The sequence below is a fragment of the Oncorhynchus tshawytscha genome, linkage group LG13, assembly GCF_018296145.1.
Source record: "Oncorhynchus tshawytscha isolate Ot180627B linkage group LG13, Otsh_v2.0, whole genome shotgun sequence".
NCBI lineage: Eukaryota > Metazoa > Chordata > Actinopteri > Salmoniformes > Salmonidae > Oncorhynchus > Oncorhynchus tshawytscha.
The window spans coordinates 31,063,096-31,086,466 of record NC_056441.1 but is presented as its reverse complement, the minus strand read 5'-3'; the positions used below and the strand labels follow the sequence as shown (position 1 = coordinate 31,086,466).

Below are 23,371 nucleotides of genomic sequence, written 5' to 3'. Positions count from 1 at the left end.
GAGGCAAGAAGAATAATAATTAAGTTGATAATGACTCTAACACCATAACTACTGAGTCATCTTTTGTGTTTTTAAATGATAAACATTTGCTGAGTCAAGGCGGAATAAGGGGAACAAAGTCAATTCTTTCAGCTTTCATCCAATCAAATGTTGAATGAGTGAAAGAACAATTGATAACATCCCAATCAAAGATATTCTTCTACCAGGAGTGGGGTTCGAACCCACGAGGACATATGTCCATTGGATCTTAAGTCCAACGCCTTAACCTCTCGGATCCTGGTGTTATAAACATAAATTCAAGGGCGCAGGCAAAATGGAATATGGAGCACACAGTTAGATCTTTTGGCTTTGATCCAGACAATATGTAGATGAAACTTGAATACGTCCAAATCAAACTTTCTACCAGATGTAGGTTTGGAACAAACAAGAACATTTTAATTTCGATCATGAGTCTAACGCCTTAAACACACTGACATCCAGGTGTTTCTAAAAGACTAACAAGAGCTGAGTCAAAGTAGAAGATCTTGTCATAGTCATTCCTTTCAGATTTGAGCAACGCTAATTGGAAATGAATGAAAGGTGGGTTGATTACATCCAAAGTAAGTTTTTTCCAGGAATGCAGTTGGTACCCACAAGAACATAGCATTCATTGGATTTTTATTCCAACAGTCTAAACCACCCAGCATTCCTGGTGTTAAGTACAATCAAGAGCCCAGTGAAATTGGAATGAGGAGCACACAGTCAGTTATTTTTGCTTTGAGCCAGACAATATCTAAATGAGACTTGTTAACATCAAAATCAAACTTAATACAAGAATGGGGTTTCGAAGCAAGAAGAATAATAATTAAGTTGATAATGACTCTAACAACATAACCACTGAACCATCTTTTGTGTTTTTAAAGGGTAAACATTTGCTGAGTCAAGGCGGAATAAGGGGAACAAAGTCAATTCTTTCAGCTTTCATCCAATCAAATGTTGAATGAGTGAAAGAACAATTGATAACATCCCAATCAAAGATATTCTTCTACCAGGAGTGGGGATTGACCCAACGAGGACATATGTCCAACTGGATCTTTATCCCAACTCCTTAACCTCTCAGCAATCCTGGTGTAACTAACACAAAATCAAGGGCCCAGTCAAAATGGAATAAGGAGCACACATTCAGATCTTATGGCTTTGATCCAGACAATATATAAATGAAACTTTATTACATCCAAATCAAACTTTCTACCAGATGTAGGTTTCGAACCAACAAGAACATTTTAATTTCGATCATGAGTCTAACGCCTTAAACACACTGACATCCAGGTGTTTCTAAAAGATTAACAAGAGCTGAGTCAAATTAGAAGAACTTGTCATAGTCATTCCTTTCAGATTTGAGCAACGCTAATTGGAAATGAATGAAAGGTGGGTTGATTACATCCAAAGTAAGTTTTTTCCAGGAATGCAGTTGGTACCCACAAGAACATAGCATTCATTGGATTTTTATTCCAACAGTCTAAACCACCCAGCATTCCTGGTGTTAAGTACAATCAAGAGCCCAGTGAAATTGGAATGAGGAGCACACAGTCAGTTATTTTGGCTTTGAGCCAGACAATATCTAAATGAGACTTGTTGACATGCAAATCAATCTTAATACAAGAATGGGGTTTCGAAGCAAGAAGAATAATAATTAAGTTGATAATGACTCTAACACCATAACTACTTAGTCATCTGTTATGTTTTTAAATGATAAACACTTGCTGAGTCAAGGCGGAATAAGGGGAACAAAGTCAATTCTTTCAGCTTTCATCCAAAGAAATTTCAAATGAGTGAAAGGACAATTGATTACATCCAAATGATAGATGAACTTATACCAGGAGTGGGGTTCGAACCCACGAGGACATATGTCCATTGGATCTTAAGTCCAACGCCTTAACCTCTCGGCCATCCTGGTATTAATAAACATAAATTCAAGGGCGCAGTCAAAATGGAATATGGAGCACACAGTTAGATCTTTTGGCTTTGATCCAGACAATATGTATATGAAACTTGAATACATCCAAATCAAACTTTCTACCAGATGTAGGTTTGGAACAAACAAGAACATTTTAATTTCGATCATGAGTCTAACGCCTTAAACACACTGACATCCAGGTGTTTCTAAAAGACTAACAAGAGCTGAGTCAAAGTAGAAGATCTTGTCATAGTCATTCCTTTCAGATTTGAGCAACGCTAATTGGAAATGAATGAAAGGTGGGTTGATTACATCCAAAGTAAGTTTTTTCCAGGAATGCAGTTGGTACCCACAAGAACATAGCATTCATTGGATTTTTATTCCAACAGTCTAAACCACTCAGCCATCCTGGTGTAAAGTACAATCAGGAGCCCAGTGAAATTGGAATGAGGAGCACACAGTTAGTTATTTTGGCTTTGAGCCAGACAATATCTAAATGAGACTTGTTGACATCCAAATCAAACTTAATACAAGAATGGGGTTTCGAAGCAAGAAGAATAATAATTAAGTTGATAATGACCCTAACACCATAACTACTAAGTCATCTTTTGTGTTTTTAAACGATAAACACTTGCTGAGTCAAGGCGGAATAAGGGGAACAAAGTCAATTCTTTCAGCTTTCATCCAATCAAATGTTGAATGAGTGAAAGAACAATTGATAACATCCCAATCAAAGATATTCTTCTACCAGGTGTGGGGTTCGAACCCACGAGGACATATGTCCATTGGATCTTAAGTCCAACGCCTTAACCTCTCGGATCCTGGTGTTATAAACATAAATTCAAGGGCGCAGGCAAAATGGAATATGGAGCACACAGTTAGATCTTTTGGCTTTGATCCAGACAATATGTAGATGAAACTTGAATACATCCAAATCAAACTTTCTACCAGATGTAGGTTTGGAACAAACAAGAACATTTTAATTTCGATCATGAGTCTAACGCCTTAAACACACTGACATCCAGGTGTTTCTAAAAGACTAACAAGAGCTGAGTCAAAGTAGAAGATCTTGTCATAGTCATTCCATTTAGATTTGAGCAACGCTAATTGGAAATGAATGAAAGGTGGGTTGATTACATCCAAAGTAAGTTTTTTCCAGGAACAGTTGGTACCCACAAGAACATAGCATTCATTGGATTTTTATTCCAACAGTCTAAACCACCCAGCATTCCTGGTGTTAAGTACAATCAAGAGCCCAGTGAAATTGGAATGAGGAGCACACAGTCAGTTATTTTTGCTTTGAGCCAGACAATATCTAAATGAGACTTGTTAACATCAAAATCAAACTTAATACAAGAATGGGGTTTCGAAGCAAGAAGAATAATAATTAAGTTGATAATGACTCTAACAACATAACCACTGAACCATCTTTTGTGTTTTTAAAGGGTAAACATTTGCTGAGTCAAGGCGGAATAAGGGGAACAAAGTCAATTCTTTCAGCTTTCATCCAATCAAATGTTGAATGAGTGAAAGAACAATTGATAACATCCCAATCAAAGATATTCTTCTACCAGGAGTGGGGATTGACCCAACGAGGACATATGTCCAACTGGATCTTTATCCCAACTCCTTAACCTCTCAGCAATCCTGGTGTAACTAACACAAAATCAAGGGCCAAGTCAAAATGGAATAAGGAGCACACATTCAGATCTTTTGGCTTTGATCCAGACAATATATAAATGAAACTTTATTACATCCAAATCAAACTTTCTACCAGATGTAGGTTTGGAACAAACAAGAACATTTTAATTTCGATCATGAGTCTAACGCCTTAAACACACTGACATCCAGGTGTTTCTAAAAGATTAACAAGAGCTGAGTCAAATTAGAAGAACTTGTCATAGTCATTCCTTTCAGATTTGAGCAACGCTAATTGGAAATGAATGAAAGGTGGGTTGATTACATCCAAAGTAAGTTTTTTCCAGGAATGCAGTTGGTACCCACAAGAACATAGCATTCATTGGATTTTTATTCCAACAGTCTAAACCACCCAGCATTCCTGGTGTTAAGTACAATCAAGAGCCCAGTGAAATTGGAATGAGGAGCACACAGTCAGTTATTTTGGCTTTGAGCCAGACAATATCTAAATGAGACTTGTTGACATGCAAATCAATCTTAATACAAGAATGGGGTTTCGAAGCAAGAAGAATAATAATTAAGTTGATAATGACTCTAACACCATAACTACTAAGTCATCTTTTGTGTTTTTAAATGATAAACACTTGCTGAGTCAAGGCGGAATAAGGGGAACAAAGTCAATTCTTTCAGCTTTCATCCAAAGAAATTTCAAATGAGTGAAAGGACAATTGATTACATCCAAATGATAGATGAACTTATACCAGGAGTGGGGTTCGAACCCACGAGGACATATGTCCATTGGATCTTAAGTCCAACGCCTTAACCTCTCGGCCATCCTGGTATTAATAAACATAAATTCAAGGGCGCAGTCAAAATGGAATATGGAGCACACAGTTAGATCTTTTGGCTTTGATCCAGACAATATGTATATGAAACTTGAATACATCCAAATCAAACTTTCTACCAGATGTAGGTTTGGAACAAACAAGAACATTTTAATTTCGATCATGAGTCTAACGCCTTAAACACACTGACATCCAGGTGTTTCTAAAAGACTAACAAGAGCTGAGTCAAAGTAGAAGATCTTGTCATAGTCATTCCTTTCAGATTTGAGCAACGCTAATTGGAAATGAATGAAAGGTGGGTTGATTACATCCAAAGTAAGTTTTTTCCAGGAATGTAGTTGGTACCCACAAGAACATAGCATTCATTGGATTTTTATTCCAACAGTCTAAACCACCCAGCATTCCTGGTGTTAAGTACAATCAAGAGCCCAGTGAAATTGGAATGAGGAGCACACAGTCAGTTATTTTGGCTTTGAGCCAGACAATATCTAAATGAGACTTGTTGACATGCAAATCAAACTTAATACAAGAATGGGGTTTCGAAAACACTTGCTGAGTCAAGGCGGAATAAGGGGAACAAAGTCAATTCTTTCAGCTTTCATCCAAAGAAATTTCAAATGAGTGAAAGGACAATTGATTACATCCAAATGATAGATGAACTTATACCAGGAGTGGGGTTCGAACCCACGAGGACATATGTCCATTGGATCTTAAGTCCAACGCCTTAACCTCTCGGCCATCCTGGTGTTATAAACATAAATTCAAGGGCGCAGGCAAAATGGAATATGGAGCACACGGTTAGATCTTTTGGCTTTGATCCAGACAATATGTAGATGAAACTTGAATACATCCAAATCAAACTTTCTACCAGATGTAGGTTTGGAACAAACAAGAACATTTTAATTTCGATCATGAGTCTAACGCCTTAAACACACTGACATCCAGGTGTTTCTAAAAGACTAACAAGAGCTGAGTCAAAGTAGAAGATCTTGTCATAGTCATTCCTTTCAGATTTGAGCAACGCTAATTGGAAATGAATGAAAGGTGGGTTGATTACATCCAAAGTAAGTTTTTTCCAGGAATGCAGTTGGTACCCACAAGAACATAGCATTCATTGGATTTTTATTCCAACAGTCTAAACCACCCAGCATTCCTGGTGTTAAGTACAATCAAGAGCCCAGTGAAATTGGAATGAGGAGCACACAGTCAGTTATTTTTGCTTTGAGCCAGACAATATCTAAATGAGACTTGTTAACATCAAAATCAAACTTAATACAAGAATGGGGTTTCGAAGCAAGAAGAATAATAATTAAGTTGATAATGACTCTAACAACATAACCACTGAACCATCTTTTGTGTTTTTAAAGGGTAAACATTTGCTGAGTCAAGGCGGAATAAGGGGAACAAAGTCAATTCTTTCAGCTTTCATCCAATCAAATGTTGAATGAGTGAAAGAACAATTGATAACATCCCAATCAAAGATATTCTTCTACCAGGAGTGGGGATTGACCCAACGAGGACATATGTCCAACTGGATCTTTATCCCAACTCCTTAACCTCTCAGCAATCCTGGTGTAACTAACACAAAATCAAGGGCCAGTCAAAATGGAATAAGGAGCACACATTCAGATCTTATGGCTTTGATCCAGACAATATATAAATGAAACTTTATTACATCCAAATCAAACTTTCTACCAGATGTAGGTTTCGAACCAACAAGAACATTTTAATTTCGATCATGAGTCTAACGCCTTAAACACACTGACATCCAGGTGTTTCTAAAAGATTAACAAGAGCTGAGTCAAATTAGAAGAACTTGTCATAGTCATTCCTTTCAGATTTGAGCAACGCTAATTGGAAATGAATGAAAGGTGGGTTGATTACATCCAAAGTAAGTTTTTTCCAGGAATGCAGTTGGTACCCACAAGAACATAGCATTCATTGGATTTTTATTCCAACAGTCTAAACCACCCAGCATTCCTGGTGTTAAGTACAATCAAGAGCCCAGTGAAATTGGAATGAGGAGCACACAGTCAGTTATTTTGGCTTTGAGCCAGACAATATCTAAATGAGACTTGTTGACATGCAAATCAATCTTAATACAAGAATGGGGTTTCGAAGCAAGAAGAATAATAATTAAGTTGATAATGACTCTAACACCATAACTACTTAGTCATCTGTTATGTGTTTTTAAATGATAAACACTTGCTGAGTCAAGGCGGAATAAGGGGAACAAAGTCAATTCTTTCAGCTTTCAGCTTTCATCCAAAGAAATTTCAAATGAGTGAAAGGACAATTGATTACATCCAAATGATAGATGAACTTATACCAGGAGTGGGGTTCGAACCCACGAGGACATATGTCCATTGGATCTTAAGTCCAACGCCTTAACCTCTCGGCCATCCTGGTATTAATAAACATAAATTCAAGGGCGCAGTCAAAATGGAATATGGAGCACACAGATCTTTTGGCTTTGATCCAGACAATATGTATATGAAACTTGAATACATCCAAATCAAACTTTCTACCAGATGTAGGTTTGGAACAAACAAGAACATTTTAATTTCGATCATGAGTCTAACGCCTTAAACACACTGACATCCAGGTGTTTCTAAAAGACTAACAAGAGCTGAGTCAAATTAGAAGAACTTGTCATAGTCATTCCTTTCAGATTTGAGCAACGCTAATTGGAAATGAATGAAAGGTGGGTTGATTACATCCAAAGTAAGTTTTTTCCAGGAATGCAGTTGGTACCCACAAGAACATAGCATTCATTGGATTTTTATTCCAACAGTCTAAACCACCCAGCATTCCTGGTGTTAAGTACAATCAAGAGCCCAGTGAAATTGGAATGAGGAGCACACAGTCAGTTATTTTGGCTTTGAGCCAGACAATATCTAAATGAGACTTGTTGACATCCAAATCAAACTTAATACAAGAATGGGGTTTCGAAGCAAGAAGAATAATAATTAAGTTGATAATGACTCTAACACCATAACTACTAAGTCATCTTTTGTGTTTTTAAATGATAAACACTTGCTGAGTCAAGGCGGAATAAGGGGAACAAAGTCAATTCTTTCAGCTTTCATCCAAAGAAATTTCAAATGAGTGAAAGTACCATTGATAGCATCCAAATGATAGATGAACTTATACCAGGAGTGGGGTTCGAACCCACGAGGACATATGTCCATTGGATCTTAAGTCCAACGCCTTAACCTCTCGGCCATCCTGGTGTTATAAACTGAAATTCAAGGGCGCAAGTCAAAATGGAATATGGAGCACACAGTTAGATCTTTTGGCTTTGATCCAGAGAATATGTAGATGAAACTTGAATACATCCAAATCAAACTTTCTACCAGATGTAGGTTTGGAACAAACAAGAACATTTTAATTTCGATCATGAGTCTAACGCCTTAAACACACTGACATCCAGGTGTTTCTAAAAGACTAACAAGAGCTGAGTCAAAGTAGAAGATCTTGTCATAGTCATTCCTTTCAGATTTGAGCAACGCTAATTGGAAATGAATGAAAGGTGGGTTGATTACATCCAAAGTAAGTTTTTTCCAGGAATGCAGTTGGTACCCACAAGAACATAGCATTCATTGGATTTTTATTCCAACAGTCTAAACCACCCAGCATTCCTGGTGTTAAGTACAATCAAGAGCCCAGTGAAATTGGAATGAGGAGCACACAGTCAGTTATTTTTGCTTTGAGCCAGACAATATCTAAATGAGACTTGTTGACATCAAAATCAAACTATACAAGAATGGGGTTTCGAAGCAAGAAGAATAATAATTAAGTTGATAATGACTCTAACAACATAACCACTGAACCATCTTTTGTGTTTTTAAAGGGTAAACATTTGCTGAGTCAAGGCGGAATAAGGGGAACAAAGTCAATTCTTTCAGCTTTCATCCAATCAAATGTTGAATGAGTGAAAGAACAATTGATAACATCCCAATCAAAGATATTCTTCTACCAGGAGTGGGGATTGACCCAACGAGGACATATGTCCATTGGATCTTAAGTCCAACGCCTTAACCTCTCGGATCCTGGTGTTATAAACATAAATTCAAGGGCTCAGGCAAAATGGAATATGGAGCACACATTCAGATCTTTTGGCTTTGATCCAGACAATATATAAATGAAACTTTATTACATCCAAATCAAACTTTCTACCAGATGTAGGTTTGGAACAAACAAGAACATTTTAATTTCGATCATGAGTCTAACGCCTTAAACACACTGACATCCAGGTGTTTCTAAAAGACTAACAAGAGCTGAGTCAAAGTAGAAGATCTTGTCATAGTCATTCCTTTCAGATTTGAGCAACGCTAATTGGAAATGAATGAAAGGTGGGTTGATTACATCCAAAGTAAGTTTTTTCCAGGAATGCAGTTGGTACCCACAAGAACATAGCATTCATTGGATTTTTATTCCAACAGTCTAAACCACCCAGCATTCCTGGTGTTAAGTACAATCAAGAGCCCAGTGAAATTGGAATGAGGAGCACACAGTCAGTTATTTTGGCTTTGAGCCAGACAATATCTAAATGAGACTTGTTGACATGCAAATCAATCTTAATACAAGAATGGGGTTTCGAAGCAAGAAGAATAATAATTAAGTTGATAATGACCCTAACACCATAACTACTAAGTCATCTTTTGTGTTTTTAAACGATAAACACTTGCTGAGTCAAGGCGGAATAAGGGGAACAAAGTCAATTCTTTCAGCTTTCATCCAAAGAAATTTCAAATGAGTGAAAGGACAATTGATTACATGCAAATGATAGATGAACTTATACCAGGAGTGGGGTTCGAACCCACGAGGACATATGTCCATTGGATCTTAAGTCCAACGCCTTAACCTCTCGGCCATCCTGGTGTAATAAACATAAATTCAAGGGCGCAGTCAAAATGGAATATGGAGCACACAGTTAGATCTTTTGGCTTTGATCCAGACAATATGTAGATGAAACTTGAATACATCCAAATCAAACTTTCTACCAGATGTAGGTTTGGAACAAACAAGAACATTTTAATTTCGATCATGAGTCTAACGCCTTAAACACACTGACATCCAGGTGTTTCTAAAAGACTAACAAGAGCTGAGTCAAAGTAGAAGATCTTGTCATAGTCATTCCTTTCAGATTTGAGCAACGCTAATTGGAAATGAATGAAAGGTGGGTTGATTACATCCAAAGTAAGTTTTTTCCAGGAATGCAGTTGGTACCCACAAGAACATAGCATTCATTGGATTTTTATTCCAACAGTCTAAACCACCCAGCATTCCTGGTGTTAAGTACAATCAAGAGCCCAGTGAAATTGGAATGAGGAGCACACAGTCAGTTATTTTGGCTTTGAGCCAGACAATATCTAAATGAGACTTGTTGACATCCAAATCAAACTTAATACAAGAATGGGGTTTCGAAGCAAGAAGAATAATAATTAAGTTGATAATGACCCTAACACCATAACTACTAAGTCATCTTTTGTGTTTTTAAACGATAAACACTTGCTGAGTCAAGGCGGAATAAGGGGAACAAAGTCAATTCTTTCAGCTTTCATCCAAAGAAATTTCAAATGAGTGAAAGGACAATTGATTACATCCAAATGATAGATGAACTTATACCAGGAGTGGGGTTCGAACCCACGAGGACATATGTCCATTGGATCTTAAGTCCAACGCCTTAACCTCTCGGCCATCCTGGTGTTATAAACATAAATTCAAGGGCGCAGGCAAAATGGAATATGGAGCACACAGTTAGATCTTTTGGCTTTGATCCAGACAATATGTAGATGAAACTTGAATACGTCCAAATCAAACTTTCTACCAGATGTAGGTTTGGAACAAACAAGAACATTTTAATTTCGATCATGAGTCTAACGCCTTAAACACACTGACATCCAGGTGTTTCTAAAAGACTAACAAGAGCTGAGTCAAAGTAGAAGATCTTGTCATAGTCATTCCTTTCAGATTTGAGCAACGCTAATTGGAAATGAATGAAAGGTGGGTTGATTACATCCAAAGTAAGTTTTTTCCAGGAATGCAGTTGGTACCCACAAGAACATAGCATTCATTGGATTTTTATTCCAACAGTCTAAACCACCCAGCATTCCTGGTGTTAAGTACAATCAAGAGCCCAGTGAAATTGGAATGAGGAGCACACAGTCAGTTATTTTTGCTTTGAGCCAGACAATATCTAAATGAGACTTGTTAACATCAAAATCAAACTTAATACAAGAATGGGGTTTCGAAGCAAGAAGAAGAATAATTAAGTTGATAATGACTCTAACAACATAACCACTGAACCATCTTTTGTGTTTTTAAAGGGTAAACATTTGCTGAGTCAAGGCGGAATAAGGGGAACAAAGTCAATTCTTTCAGCTTTCATCCAATCAAATGTTGAATGAGTGAAAGAACAATTGATAACATCCCAATCAAAGATATTCTTCTACCAGGAGTGGGGATTGACCCAACGAGGACATATGTCCAACTGGATCTTTATCCCAACTCCTTAACCTCTCAGCAATCCTGGTGTAACTAACACAAAATCAAGGGCCAGTCAAAATGGAATAAGGAGCACACATTCAGATCTTATGGCTTTGATCCAGACAATATATAAATGAAACTTTATTACATCCAAATCAAACTTTCTACCAGATGTAGGTTTGGAACCAACAAGAACATTTTAATTTCGATCATGAGTCTAACGCCTTAAACACACTGACATCCAGGTGTTTCTAAAAGATTAACAAGAGCTGAGTCAAATTAGAAGAACTTGTCATAGTCATTCCTTTCAGATTTGAGCAACGCTAATTGGAAATGAATGAAAGGTGGGTTGATTACATCCAAAGTAAGTTTTTTCCAGGAATGCAGTTGGTACCCACAAGAACATAGCATTCATTGGATTTTTATTCCAACAGTCTAAACCACCCAGCATTCCTGGTGTTAAGTACAATCAAGAGCCCAGTGAAATTGGAATGAGGAGCACACAGTCAGTTATTTTGGCTTTGAGCCAGACAATATCTAAATGAGACTTGTTGACATCCAAATCAAACTTAATACAAGAATGGGGTTTCGAGGCAAGAAGAATAATAATTAAGTTGATAATGACTCTAACACCATAACTACTAAGTCATCTTTTGTGTTTTTAAATGATAAACACTTGCTGAGTCAAGGCGGAATAAGGGGAACAAAGTCAATTCTTTCAGCTTTCATCCAAAGAAATTTCAAATGAGTGAAAGGACAATTGATTACATCCAAATGATAGATGAACTTATACCAGGAGTGGGGTTCGAACCCACGAGGACATATGTCCATTGGATCTTAAGTCCAACGCCTTAACCTCTCGGCCATCCTGGTGTTATAAACATAAATTCAAGGGCGCAGGCAAAATGGAATATGGAGCACACAGTTAGATCTTTTGGCTTTGATCCAGACAATATGTAGATGAAACTTGAATACGTCCAAATCAAACTTTCTACCAGATGTAGGTTTGGAACAAACAAGAACATTTTAATTTCGATCATGAGTCTAACGCCTTAAACACACTGACATCCAGGTGTTTCTAAAAGACTAACAAGAGCTGAGTCAAAGTAGAAGATCTTGTCATAGTCATTCCTTTCAGATTTGAGCAACGCTAATTGGAAATGAATGAAAGGTGGGTTGATTACATCCAAAGTAAGTTTTTTCCAGGAATGATGTTGGTACCCACAAGAACATAGCATTCATTGGATTTTTATTCCAACAGTCTAAACCACCCAGCATTCCTGGTGTTAAGTACAATCAAGAGCCCAGTGAAATTGGAATGAGGAGCACACAGTCAGTTATTTTTGCTTTGAGCCAGACAATATCTAAATGAGACTTGTTGACATCCAAATCAAACTTAATACAAGAATGGGGTTTCGAAGCAAGAAGAATAATAATTAAGTTGATAATGACTCTAACAACATAACCACTGAACCATCTTTTGTGTTTTTAAAGGGTAAACATTTGCTGAGTCAAGGCGGAATAAGGGGAACAAAGTCAATTCTTTCAGCTTTCATCCAAAGAAATTTCAAATGAGTGAAAGGACAATTGATTACATCCAAATGATAGATGAACTTATACCAGGAGTGGGGTTCGAACCCACGAGGACATATGTCCATTGGATCTTAAGTCCAACGCCTTAACCTCTCGGCCATCCTGGTGTTATAAACATAAATTCAAGGGCGCAGTCAAAATGGAATATGGAGCACAGTTAGATCTTTTGGCTTTGATCCAGACAATATGTAGATGAAACTTGAATACATCCAAATCAAACTTTCTACCAGATGTAGGTTTGGAACAAACAAGAACATTTTAATTTCGATCATGAGTCTAACGCCTTAAACACACTGACATCCAGGTGTTTCTAAAAGACTAACAAGAGCTGAGTCAAAGTAGAAGATCTTGTCATAGTCATTCCTTTCAGATTTGAGCAACGCTAATTGGAAATGAATGAAAGGTGGGTTGATTACATCCAAAGTAAGTTTTTTCCAGGAATGCAGTTGGTACCCACAAGAACATAGCATTCATTGGATTTTTATTCCAACAGTCTAAACCACCCAGCATTCCTGGTGTTAAGTACAATCAAGAGCCCAGTGAAATTGGAATGAGGAGCACACAGTCAGTTATTTTGGCTTTGAGCCAGACAATATCTAAATGAGACTTGTTGACATCCAAATCAAACTTAATACAAGAATGGGGTTTCGAGGCAAGAAGAATAATAATTAAGTTGATAATGACTCTAACACCATAACTACTGAAGTCATCTTTTGTGTTTTTAAAGGGTAAACATTTGCTGAGTCAAGGCGGAATAAGGGGAACAAAGTCAATTCTTTCAGCTTTCATCCAATCAAATGTTGAATGAGTGAAAGGACAATTGATTACATCCAAATGATAGATTAACTTATACCAGGAGTGGGGTACGAACCCACGAGGACATATGTCCATTGGATCTTAAGTCCAACACCTTAACCTCTCGGCCATCCTGGTATTAATAAATATAAATTCAAGGGCGCAGTCAAAATGGAATATGGAGCACACAGTTAGATCTTTTGGCTTTGATCCAGACAATATGTATATGAAACTTGAATACATCCAAATCAAACTTTCTACCAGATGTAGGTTTGGAACAAACAAGAACATTTTAATTTCGATCATGAGTCTAACGCCTTAAACACACTGACATCCAGGTGTTTCTAAAAGACTAACAAGAGCTGAGTCAAAGTAGAAGATCTTGTCATAGTCATTCCTTTCAGATTTGAGCAACGCTAATTGGAAATGAATGAAAGGTGGGTTGATTACATCCAAAGTAAGTTTTTTCCAGGAATGCAGTTGGTACCCACAAGAACATAGCATTCATTGGATTTTTATTCCAACAGTCTAAACCACCCAGCATTCCTGGTGTTAAGTACAATCAAGAGCCCAGTGAAATTGGAATGAGGAGCACACAGTCAGTTATTTTGGCTTTGAGCCAGACAATATCTAAATGAGACTTGTTGACATCCAAATCAAACTTAATACAAGAATGGGGTTTCGAGGCAAGAAGAATAATAATTAAGTTGATAATGACTCTAACACCATAACTACTAAGTCATCTTTTGTGTTTTTAAATGATAAACACTTGCTGAGTCAAGGCGGAATAAGGGGAACAAAGTCAATTCTTTCAGCTTTCATCCAATCAAATGTTGAATGAGTGAAAGGACAATTGATTACATCCAAATGATAGATTAACTTATACCAGGAGTGGGGTTCGAACCCACAAGGACATATGTCCATTGGATCTTAAGTCCAACGCCTTAACCTCTCGGCCATCCTGGTGTTATAAACATAAATTCAAGGGCGCAGGCAAAATGGAATATGGAGCACACAGTTAGATCTTTTGGCTTTGATCCAGACAATATGTAGATGAAACTTGAATACGTCCAAATCAAACTTTCTACCAGATGTAGGTTTGGAACAAACAAGAACATTTTAATTTCGATCATGAGTCTAACGCCTTAAACACACTGACATCCAGGTGTTTCTAAAAGACTAACAAGAGCTGAGTCAAAGTAGAAGATCTTGTCATAGTCATTCCTTTCAGATTTGAGCAACGCTAATTGGAAATGAATGAAAGGTGGGTTGATTACATCCAAAGTAAGTTTTTTCCAGGAATGCAGTTGGTACCCACAAGAACATAGCATTCATTGGATTTTTATTCCAACAGTCTAAACCACCCAGCATTCCTGGTGTTAAGTACAATCAAGAGCCCAGTGAAATTGGAATGAGGAGCACACAGTCAGTTATTTTGGCTTTGAGCCAGACAATATCTAAATGAGACTTGTTGACATCCAAATCAAACTTAATACAAGAATGGGGTTTCGAAGCAAGAAGAATAATAATTAAGTTGATAATGACTCTAACAACATAACCACTGAACCATCTTTTGTGTTTTTAAAGGGTAAACATTTGCTGAGTCAAGGCGGAATAAGGGGAACAAAGTCAATTCTTTCAGCTTTCATCCAAAGAAATTTCAAATGAGTGAAAGGACAATTGATTACATCCAAATGATAGATTAACTTATACCAGGAGTGGGGTTCGAACCCACGAGGACATATGTCCATTGGATCTTAAGTCCAACGCCTTAACCTCTCGGCCATCCTGGTGTTATAAACATAAATTCAAGGGCGCAGGCAAAATGGAATATGGAGCACACGGTTAGATCTTTTGGCTTTGATCCAGACAATATGTAGATGAAACTTGAATACATCCAAATCAAACTTTCTACCAGATGTAGGTTTGGAACAAACAAGAACATTTTAATTTCGATCATGAGTCTAACGCCTTAAACACACTGACATCCAGGTGTTTCTAAAAGACTAACAAGAGCTGAGTCAAAGTAGAAGATCTTGTCATAGTCATTCCTTTCAGATTTGAGCAACGCTAATTGGAAATGAATGAAAGGTGGGTTGATTACATCCAAAGTAAGTTTTTTCCAGGAATGCAGTTGGTACCCACAAGAACATAGCATTCATTGGATTTTTATTCCAACAGTCTAAACCACCCAGCATTCCTGGTGTTAAGTACAATCAAGAGCCCAGTGAAATTGGAATGAGGAGCACACAGTCAGTTATTTTGGCTTTGAGCCAGACAATATCTCAATGAGACTTGTTGACATCCAAATCAAACTTAATACAAGATTGAGGTTTAGAGGCAAGAAGAATAATAATTAAGTTGATAATGACTCTAACACCATAACTACTAAGTCATCTTTTGTGTTTTTAAATGATAAACACTTGCTGAGTCAAGGCGGAATAAGGGGAACAAAGTCAATTCTTTCAGCTTTCATCCAAAGAAATTTCAAATGAGTGAAAGGACAATTGATTACATCCAAATGATAGATTAACTTATACCAGGAGTGGGGTTCGAACCCACGAGGACATATGTCCATTGGATCTTAAGTCCAACGCCTTAACCTCTCGGCCATCCTGGTGTTATAAACAGAAATTCAAGGGCGCAGTCAAAATGGAATATGGAGCACACAGTTAGATCTTTTGGCTTTGATCCAGACAATATGTAGATGAAACTTGAATACATCCAAATCAAACTTTCTACCAGATGTAGGTTTGGAACAAACAAGAACATTTTAATTTCGATCATGAGTCTAACGCCTTAAACACACTGACATCCAGGTGTTTCTAAAAGACTAACAAGAGCTGAGTCAAAGTAGAAGATCTTGTCATAGTCATTCCTTTCAGATTTGAGCAACGCTAATTGGAAATGAATGAAAGGTGGGTTGATTACATCCAAAGTAAGTTTTTTCCAGGAATGCAGTTGGTACCCACAAGAACATAGCATTCATTGGATTTTTATTCCAACAGTCTAAACCACCCAGCATTCCTGGTGTTAAGTACAATCAAGAGCCCAGTGAAATTGGAATGAGGAGCACACAGTCAGTTATTTTGGCTTTGAGCCAGACAATATCTAAATGAGACTTGTTGACATCCAAATCAAACTTAATACAAGAATGGGGTTTCGAGGCAAGAAGAATAATAATTAAGTTGATAATGACTCTAACACCATAACTACTAAGTCATCTTTTGTGTTTTTAAATGATAAACACTTGCTGAGTCAAGGCGGAATAAGGGGAACAAAGTCAATTCTTTCAGCTTTCATCCAAAGAAATTTCAAATGAGTGAAAGGACAATTGATTACATCCAAATGATAGATTAACTTATACCAGGAGTGGGGTTCGAACCCACGAGGACATATGTCCATTGGATCTTAAGTCCAACGCCTTAACCTCTCGGCCATCCTGGTGTTATAAACATAAATTCAAGGGCGCAGGCAAAATGGAATATGGAGCACACGGTTAGATCTTTTGGCTTTGATCCAGACAATATGTAGATGAAACTTGAATACATCCAAATCAAACTTTCTACCAGATGTAGGTTTGGAACAAACAAGAACATTTTAATTTCGATCATGAGTCTAACGCCTTAAACACACTGACATCCAGGTGTTTCTAAAAGACTAACAAGAGCTGAGTCAAAGTAGAAGATCTTGTCATAGTCATTCCTTTCAGATTTGAGCAACGCTAATTGGAAATGAATGAAAGGTGGGTTGATTACATCCAAAGTAAGTTTTTTCCAGGAATGCAGTTGGTACCCACAAGAACATAGCATTCATTGGATTTTTATTCCAACAGTCTAAACCACCCAGCATTCCTGGTGTTAAGTACAATCAAGAGCCCAGTGAAATTGGAATGAGGAGCACACAGTCAGTTATTTTGGCTTTGAGCCAGACAATATCTAAATGAGACTTGTTGACATCCAAATCAAACTTAATACAAGAATGGGGTTTCGAGGCAAGAAGAATAATAATTAAGTTGATAATGACTCTAACACCATAACTACTAAGTCATCTTTTGTGTTTTTAAATGATAAACACTTGCTGAGTCAAGGCGGAATAAGGGGAACAAAGTCAATTCTTTCAGCTTTCATCCAAAGAAATTTCAAATGAGTGAAAGGACAATTGATTACATCCAAATGATAGATGAACTTATACCAGGAGTGGGGTTCGAACCCACGAGGACATATGTCCATTGGATCTTAAGTCCAACGCCTTAACCTCTCGGCCATCCTGGTGTTATAAACATAAATTCAAGGGCGCAAGTCAAAATGGAATATGGAGCACACAGTTAGATCTTTTGGCTTTGATCCAGACAATATGTAGATGAAACTTGAATACATCCAAATCAAACTTTCTACCAGATGTAGGTTTGGAACAAACAAGAACATTTTAATTTCGATCATGAGTCTAACGCCTTAAACACACTGACATCCAGGTGTTTCTAAAAGACTAACAAGAGCTGAGTCAAAGTAGAAGATCTTGTCATAGTCATTCCTTTCAGATTTGAGCAACGCTAATTGGAAATGAATGAAAGGTGGGTTGATTACATCCAAAGTAAGTTTTTTCCAGGAATGCAGTTGGTACCCACAAGAACATAGCATTCATTGGATTTTTATTCCAACAGTCTAAACCACCCAGCATTCCTGGTGTTAAGTACAATCAAGAGCCCAGTGAAATTGGAATGAGGAGCACACAGTCAGTTATTTTGGCTTTGAGCCAGACAATATCTAAATGAGACTTGTTGACATCCAAATCAAACTTAATACAAGAATGGGGTTTCGAGGCAAGAAGAATAATAATTAAGTTGATAATGACTCTAACAACATAACCACTGAACCATCTTTTGTGTTTTTAAACGATAAACACTTGCTGAGTCAAGGCGGAATAAGGGGAACAAAGTCAATTCTTTCAGCTTTCATCCAAAGAAATTCCAAATGAGTGAAAGTACCGTTGATAGCATCCAAATGATAGATGAACTTATACCAGGAGTGGGGTTTGAACCCACGAGGACATATGTCCATTGGATCTTAAGTCCAACGCCTTAACCTCTCGGCCATCCTGGTGTTATAAACAGAAATTCAAGGGCGCAGTCAAAATGGAATATGGAGCACACAGTTAGATCTTTTGGCTTTGATCCAGACAATATGTAGATGAAACTTGAATACATCCAAATCAAACTTTCTACTAGATGTAGGTTTGGAACAAACAAGAACATTTTAATTTCGATCATGAGTCTAACGCCTTAAACACACTGACATCCAGGTGTTTCTAAAAGACTAACAAGAGCTGAGTCAAAGTAGAAGATCTTGTCATAGTCATTCCTTTCAGATTTGAGCAACGCTAATTGGAAATGAATGAAAGGTGGGTTGATTACATCCAAAGTAAGTTTTTTCCAGGAATGCAGTTGGTACCCACAAGAACATAGCATTCATTGGATTTTTATTCCAACAGTCTAAACCACTCAGCCAATCATGTGTAAAGTAAAATCAGGAGCCCAGTGAAATTGGAATGAGGAGCACACAGTCAGTTATTTTGGCTTTGAGCCAGACAATATCTAAATGAGACTTGTTGACATCCAAATCAAACTTAATACAAGAATGGGGTTTCGAAGCAAGAAGAATAATAATTAAGTTGATAATGACTCTAACACCATAACCACTTAGCCATATTTTGTGTTTTTAAAGGATAAATACTTGAAGGCGGAATAAGTGGAACAAAGTCAATTCTTTCAGCTTTCATCCAAAGAAATTTGAAACGAGTGAAAGGACAATTGATTACATCCAAATGATAGATGAACTCATACCAGGAGTGGGGTTTGAACCCACGAGGACATATGTCCATTGGATCTTAAGTCCAACGCCTTAATAAACATAAATTCAAGGGCGCAGTCAAAATGGAATATGGAGCACAGGGGTTAGATCTTTTGGCTTTGATCCAGACAATATGAAGATGAAACTTGAATACATCCAAATCAAACTTTCTACCAGATGTAGGTTTGGAACAAACAAGAACATTTTAATTTCGATCATGAGTCTAACGCCTTAAACACACTGACATCCAGGTGTTTGAAAAAGACTAACAAGAGCTGAGTCAAAGTAGAAGATCTTGTCATAGTCATTCCTTTCAGATTTGAGCAACGCTAATTGGAAATGAATGAAAGGTGGGTTGATTACATCCAAAGTAAACTTTTTTCCAGGAATGCAGGTTGGTACCCAACAAGAACATAGCATTCATTGTACATTTTTATTCCAACAGTCTAAACCACCCAGCATTCCTGGTGTTAAGTACAATCAAGAGCCCAGTGAAATTGGAATGAGGACACACAGTCAGTTATTTTGGCTTTGAGCCAGACAATATCTAAATGAGACTTGTTAACATCAAAATCAAACTTAATACAAGAATGGGGTTTCGAAGCAAGAAGAATAATAATTAAGTTGATAATGACTCTAACAACATAACCACTGAACCATCTTTTGTGTTTTTAAAGGGTAAACATTTGCTGAGTCAAGAAAGAATAAGGGGAAACAAAGTCAATTCTTTCAGCTTTCATCCAATCAAATGTTGAATGAGTGAAATAACAATTGATAACATCCCAATAAACAAAGATAAATACTGGAGGCTGAGACCAGGAGACACTGTGGGATTGACAGGGCCAAACAGGAAGGATATAACAAGAGCATTTTAATTTCGATCATGAGTCTAACGCCTTAAACACTCTGCCATCCAAGTGTTTCTACAAGATTAAAACGAGCTGAGTCAAAATGGAAGAATTTGTCAAAGTAATTTCTTTCAGATTTCATCCACGCTGAATGTAGATGAGTGGAAGGAGGGTTGATTACATCCAAGGCAGCTTCTTCCAGGAATGGGGTTGGTACCCAAGCGAGCACAGTTCATTGGCTCTTAAGTCCAACGCCTTCAACTCTCAGCCATCCTGATGTGAAGAACACAAAATCAAGTACCCAGTCAAAATGGAATAAGGAGCACACAGTCAGTTATTTTAGCTTTGAACCAGACAATATCTAAATGAGACTTGTTGACATTCAAATCATACTTAATAGAAGAACGGGGTTTCGAAGCAAGAAGAAAAATAAACAAGTTGATAATGACTCAAAGACCTTAACCAGATCTGACTATTTTAACCCTTCGAAACAGCCCCTATAACACCAATTATGGCACTTCCGGTTGGCACAGGAAGCTAAAAGTAAACACATATCCTCATTGGGGTATGCTTTTACAGAATCGTGAGTTTTAAGTCTTTACGTTAAGAACTGACTTATTTACAGCAATCAGGTTTAGTGAGTGTGTGATATTCCAGAAAATCACAGAAAATCACAGAAATCTCGCAGAGCTCCGAAGCACACTTTAAAAATATTTGAATGGACACACTACAACTGGATCTATAACTTAAAATAAAACAACACCTATTTTTGAACATCACCAATTTGACACTGTACGATTTCTCTTAAATTATGATAGATAAATGGCTGGTTCTTTTTTTATTGACACCGTAGGTTCCTTTACTTTGACGTGAAGTGCAAAAATGATTGCTCTATATTAATCTTTAACATTTAATCCCAGAAAAATGGCCATAACTCAAAAACCGTTGAGGCCTAGACGCCATTTTGTTCAGGGCCAACTGCCCATTGTGCCAAACCTATGCTCACCAAGATTTGTCTTTGAAATCTTTTCCATTTAGGAGATAAGGCCACATCGTGATTGGTGATGTTTTGTACATTTGCAATATGATTTCATTCGCCCTCTTGTGGGATTTACCGGGAGAGTGGAAAAATGACCAAAATGTGAACATTTTATAAAACGGAAACAGAAAGTCCGAGAGACTTCGTTAGATGACTTCATGGAAGATCCGGCCCTGCCGCACGGCCCGACGCCATCCGCAAATTTTAGAAAAGTTGTCGGACACCTTAAGGGACCATACATTTGCAATGTGGACTTTCTCACTAACCATATGGCAAATGTCAAAATGTTCCCTTAAGGTATGAACGGGGTTTCGAAGCAAGAAGAAAAAATGAATAAGTTGATAATGACTCTAAGACCTTAACCACTACACCATATTTTGTGTTTCTAAAAGATAAACACTTGCTGAGTAAAGGGTACAAAGTCAATTCTTTCAGCTTTGATCCCCAAATAATTCAAATGTGTCAAAGGACAATTGATTAAGGTCCAACTCAAGCAATTTTCTACCAGGAGTGGGGTTTGAACCCACAAGGACATATGTCCATTCGATCTAAAGTCCAACACCTTAACCTCTCAGGCCATCCTGATGTTAAGAACACAAACTCAAGTGCCCAGTCAAAAGGGAATAAGCACCACAAGGTCAGTTATTTTGGCTTTGAGCCAGACAATATCTAAATTAAACTGGTTCACATCCAAATCGAAATTAATACAAGAACGGGGTTTCGAAGCAAAATAATAATAAAAAAGTTGATAATGACTAAGACCTTAACCACTCAGGCATCTTTTGTGTTTTTAAAGGATAAACACTTGCTGAGTCAAGGCGGAACAAGGGAAACAAAGTCAATTCTTTCAGCTTTGATCCAAACCAATTTCAAATGAGTGACTTGACAATTGATAACATCCACCTCACCGAAACTTCTACCAGGAGTGGGGTTCGAACACATATGTCCATTGGATCTTAAGTCCAACGCATTAACTTCTCGGCCATCCTGATGTAAAGAACACAAACTCAAGTGCCCAGTCAAAAAGGAATAAGGAGCACACAGTCAGTTATTTTGGCTTTCAGCCAGACAATATCTAAATGAGACTGTTTTACATCCAAATCAAACTTAATACAAGAACGGGGTTTCGAAGCAAGAATAATAATGAATAAGTTGATAATGACTAAGACCTTAACCACTCAGGCATCTTTTGTGTTTTTAAAGGATCAACACTTGCTGAGTCAAGGCGGAATAAGGGGAACAAAGTCAATTCTTTAAGCTTTGATCCAAACCAATTTCAAATGAGTGAAAGGACAATTGATAACATCCACCTCATAGAAACCTCTACCAGGAGTGGGGATCAAACACACGAGGACATATGTCCATTAGATCTTAAGTCCAACTCCTTAATGCCCATGATTTTGGAATGAGATGTTAGACAAGTAGGTGTCCACATACCTTTAGTCATAGTTCAAACAAAAGATTTCTTCATAAGCTATAGTATTTGACTGGACTGATTTTATGCTGACGATGTCAGTCATTTATTGCCCATTGTTTCTATGAGCATACAGCATTACAATAGTAGCCGGTGGCAACTTGTGGAACAGACACTGGCTAGAATGCGGTTTTAACGAATCAGTATTCAGGATTAGACCCACACGTTGTATAAAAACAGAGTTAATTGACAGGAAAACAAAAAAAGCTGAAACATTCAAAAGTTTTTAAAACCAGGCTTCCATTCTGTTAAAAATTCAATTAGCTTTTGGTTCGGGGAAGCTAGTTTCTATCTAATCATGAATTGTTAACATGGTACAGTAAATAATGTAATTATTTCAATTTCCTCATCCTGTAATTAAACCCCTTTGTATTACACAGTTGTAAGACACTCAAAACCCTACGACACTCAAAACCCTAGAATGTGATGCAAAGCTGAGCCCATGATGTGTGGATTTGTTTTTGTATATTAAAACAAGGATTTTACAGACAAGTGCAGGTGTGCATGTTTCTCATTTTCTAAGTGTGGGCACATTCTTATGGCCACATTGTCATTGTACTTGGTTACAGCCTGCATTGTGTACGTGGCCTTTTCAATCCCATTATCTCCCATTCAACTTTCGACTCTATGTTATCAATGGAGTGCCAATTAATCATCATGCTAATGGACCTGAAGTACTGCCTTCAAACACTCTATTATCGTCAGGCTGTCATCAGTAAGAATAACTCTGTGTTAAACCGTTTGCCGTAGCTGATAAGTATCTTTTGTGTCTTTTGACCAGTGACGTGACAATGAGATACTTAAGACCAATAGCTACAGTGTCCATTGAAATAATGGAATGTAAAGTTTTAAATAGAACTTA

At 37.4% G+C, this 23,371-nt stretch overlaps 16 non-coding genes across 16 annotated transcripts; all 16 read right to left on the bottom strand.

The window, feature by feature from the left end:
- Positions 1–1,853: 1,853 nt before the first annotated feature.
- On the bottom strand, positions 1,854–1,936 carry trnal-uaa. The gene has a single exon. It is a non-coding gene; the product is annotated as a tRNA-Leu (tRNA).
- Positions 1,937–4,332: 2,396 nt separating this feature from the next.
- trnal-uaa lies at positions 4,333–4,415 on the bottom strand. The gene has a single exon. It is a non-coding gene; the product is annotated as a tRNA-Leu (tRNA).
- A 667-nt stretch (positions 4,416–5,082) lies between these two features.
- On the bottom strand, positions 5,083–5,165 carry trnal-uaa. The gene has a single exon. It is a non-coding gene; the product is annotated as a tRNA-Leu (tRNA).
- A 1,580-nt stretch (positions 5,166–6,745) lies between these two features.
- trnal-uaa lies at positions 6,746–6,828 on the bottom strand. The gene has a single exon. It is a non-coding gene; the product is annotated as a tRNA-Leu (tRNA).
- A 741-nt stretch (positions 6,829–7,569) lies between these two features.
- On the bottom strand, positions 7,570–7,652 carry trnal-uaa. The gene has a single exon. It is a non-coding gene; the product is annotated as a tRNA-Leu (tRNA).
- Positions 7,653–9,220: 1,568 nt separating this feature from the next.
- On the bottom strand, positions 9,221–9,303 carry trnal-uaa. Its single transcript has one exon. It is a non-coding gene; the product is annotated as a tRNA-Leu (tRNA).
- Positions 9,304–10,047: 744 nt separating this feature from the next.
- On the bottom strand, positions 10,048–10,130 carry trnal-uaa. The gene has a single exon. It is a non-coding gene; the product is annotated as a tRNA-Leu (tRNA).
- A 1,571-nt stretch (positions 10,131–11,701) lies between these two features.
- Positions 11,702–11,784, bottom strand: trnal-uaa. Its single transcript has one exon. It is a non-coding gene; the product is annotated as a tRNA-Leu (tRNA).
- Positions 11,785–12,528: 744 nt separating this feature from the next.
- On the bottom strand, positions 12,529–12,611 carry trnal-uaa. The gene has a single exon. It is a non-coding gene; the product is annotated as a tRNA-Leu (tRNA).
- Positions 12,612–13,354: 743 nt separating this feature from the next.
- trnal-uaa lies at positions 13,355–13,437 on the bottom strand. Its single transcript has one exon. It is a non-coding gene; the product is annotated as a tRNA-Leu (tRNA).
- Positions 13,438–14,182: 745 nt separating this feature from the next.
- Positions 14,183–14,265, bottom strand: trnal-uaa. The gene has a single exon. It is a non-coding gene; the product is annotated as a tRNA-Leu (tRNA).
- A 744-nt stretch (positions 14,266–15,009) lies between these two features.
- Positions 15,010–15,092, bottom strand: trnal-uaa. The gene has a single exon. It is a non-coding gene; the product is annotated as a tRNA-Leu (tRNA).
- Positions 15,093–15,836: 744 nt separating this feature from the next.
- On the bottom strand, positions 15,837–15,919 carry trnal-uaa. Its single transcript has one exon. It is a non-coding gene; the product is annotated as a tRNA-Leu (tRNA).
- A 744-nt stretch (positions 15,920–16,663) lies between these two features.
- trnal-uaa lies at positions 16,664–16,746 on the bottom strand. The gene has a single exon. It is a non-coding gene; the product is annotated as a tRNA-Leu (tRNA).
- A 744-nt stretch (positions 16,747–17,490) lies between these two features.
- Positions 17,491–17,573, bottom strand: trnal-uaa. Its single transcript has one exon. It is a non-coding gene; the product is annotated as a tRNA-Leu (tRNA).
- A 745-nt stretch (positions 17,574–18,318) lies between these two features.
- trnal-uaa lies at positions 18,319–18,401 on the bottom strand. Its single transcript has one exon. It is a non-coding gene; the product is annotated as a tRNA-Leu (tRNA).
- Between the last annotated feature and the right edge of the window lie 4,970 nt (positions 18,402–23,371).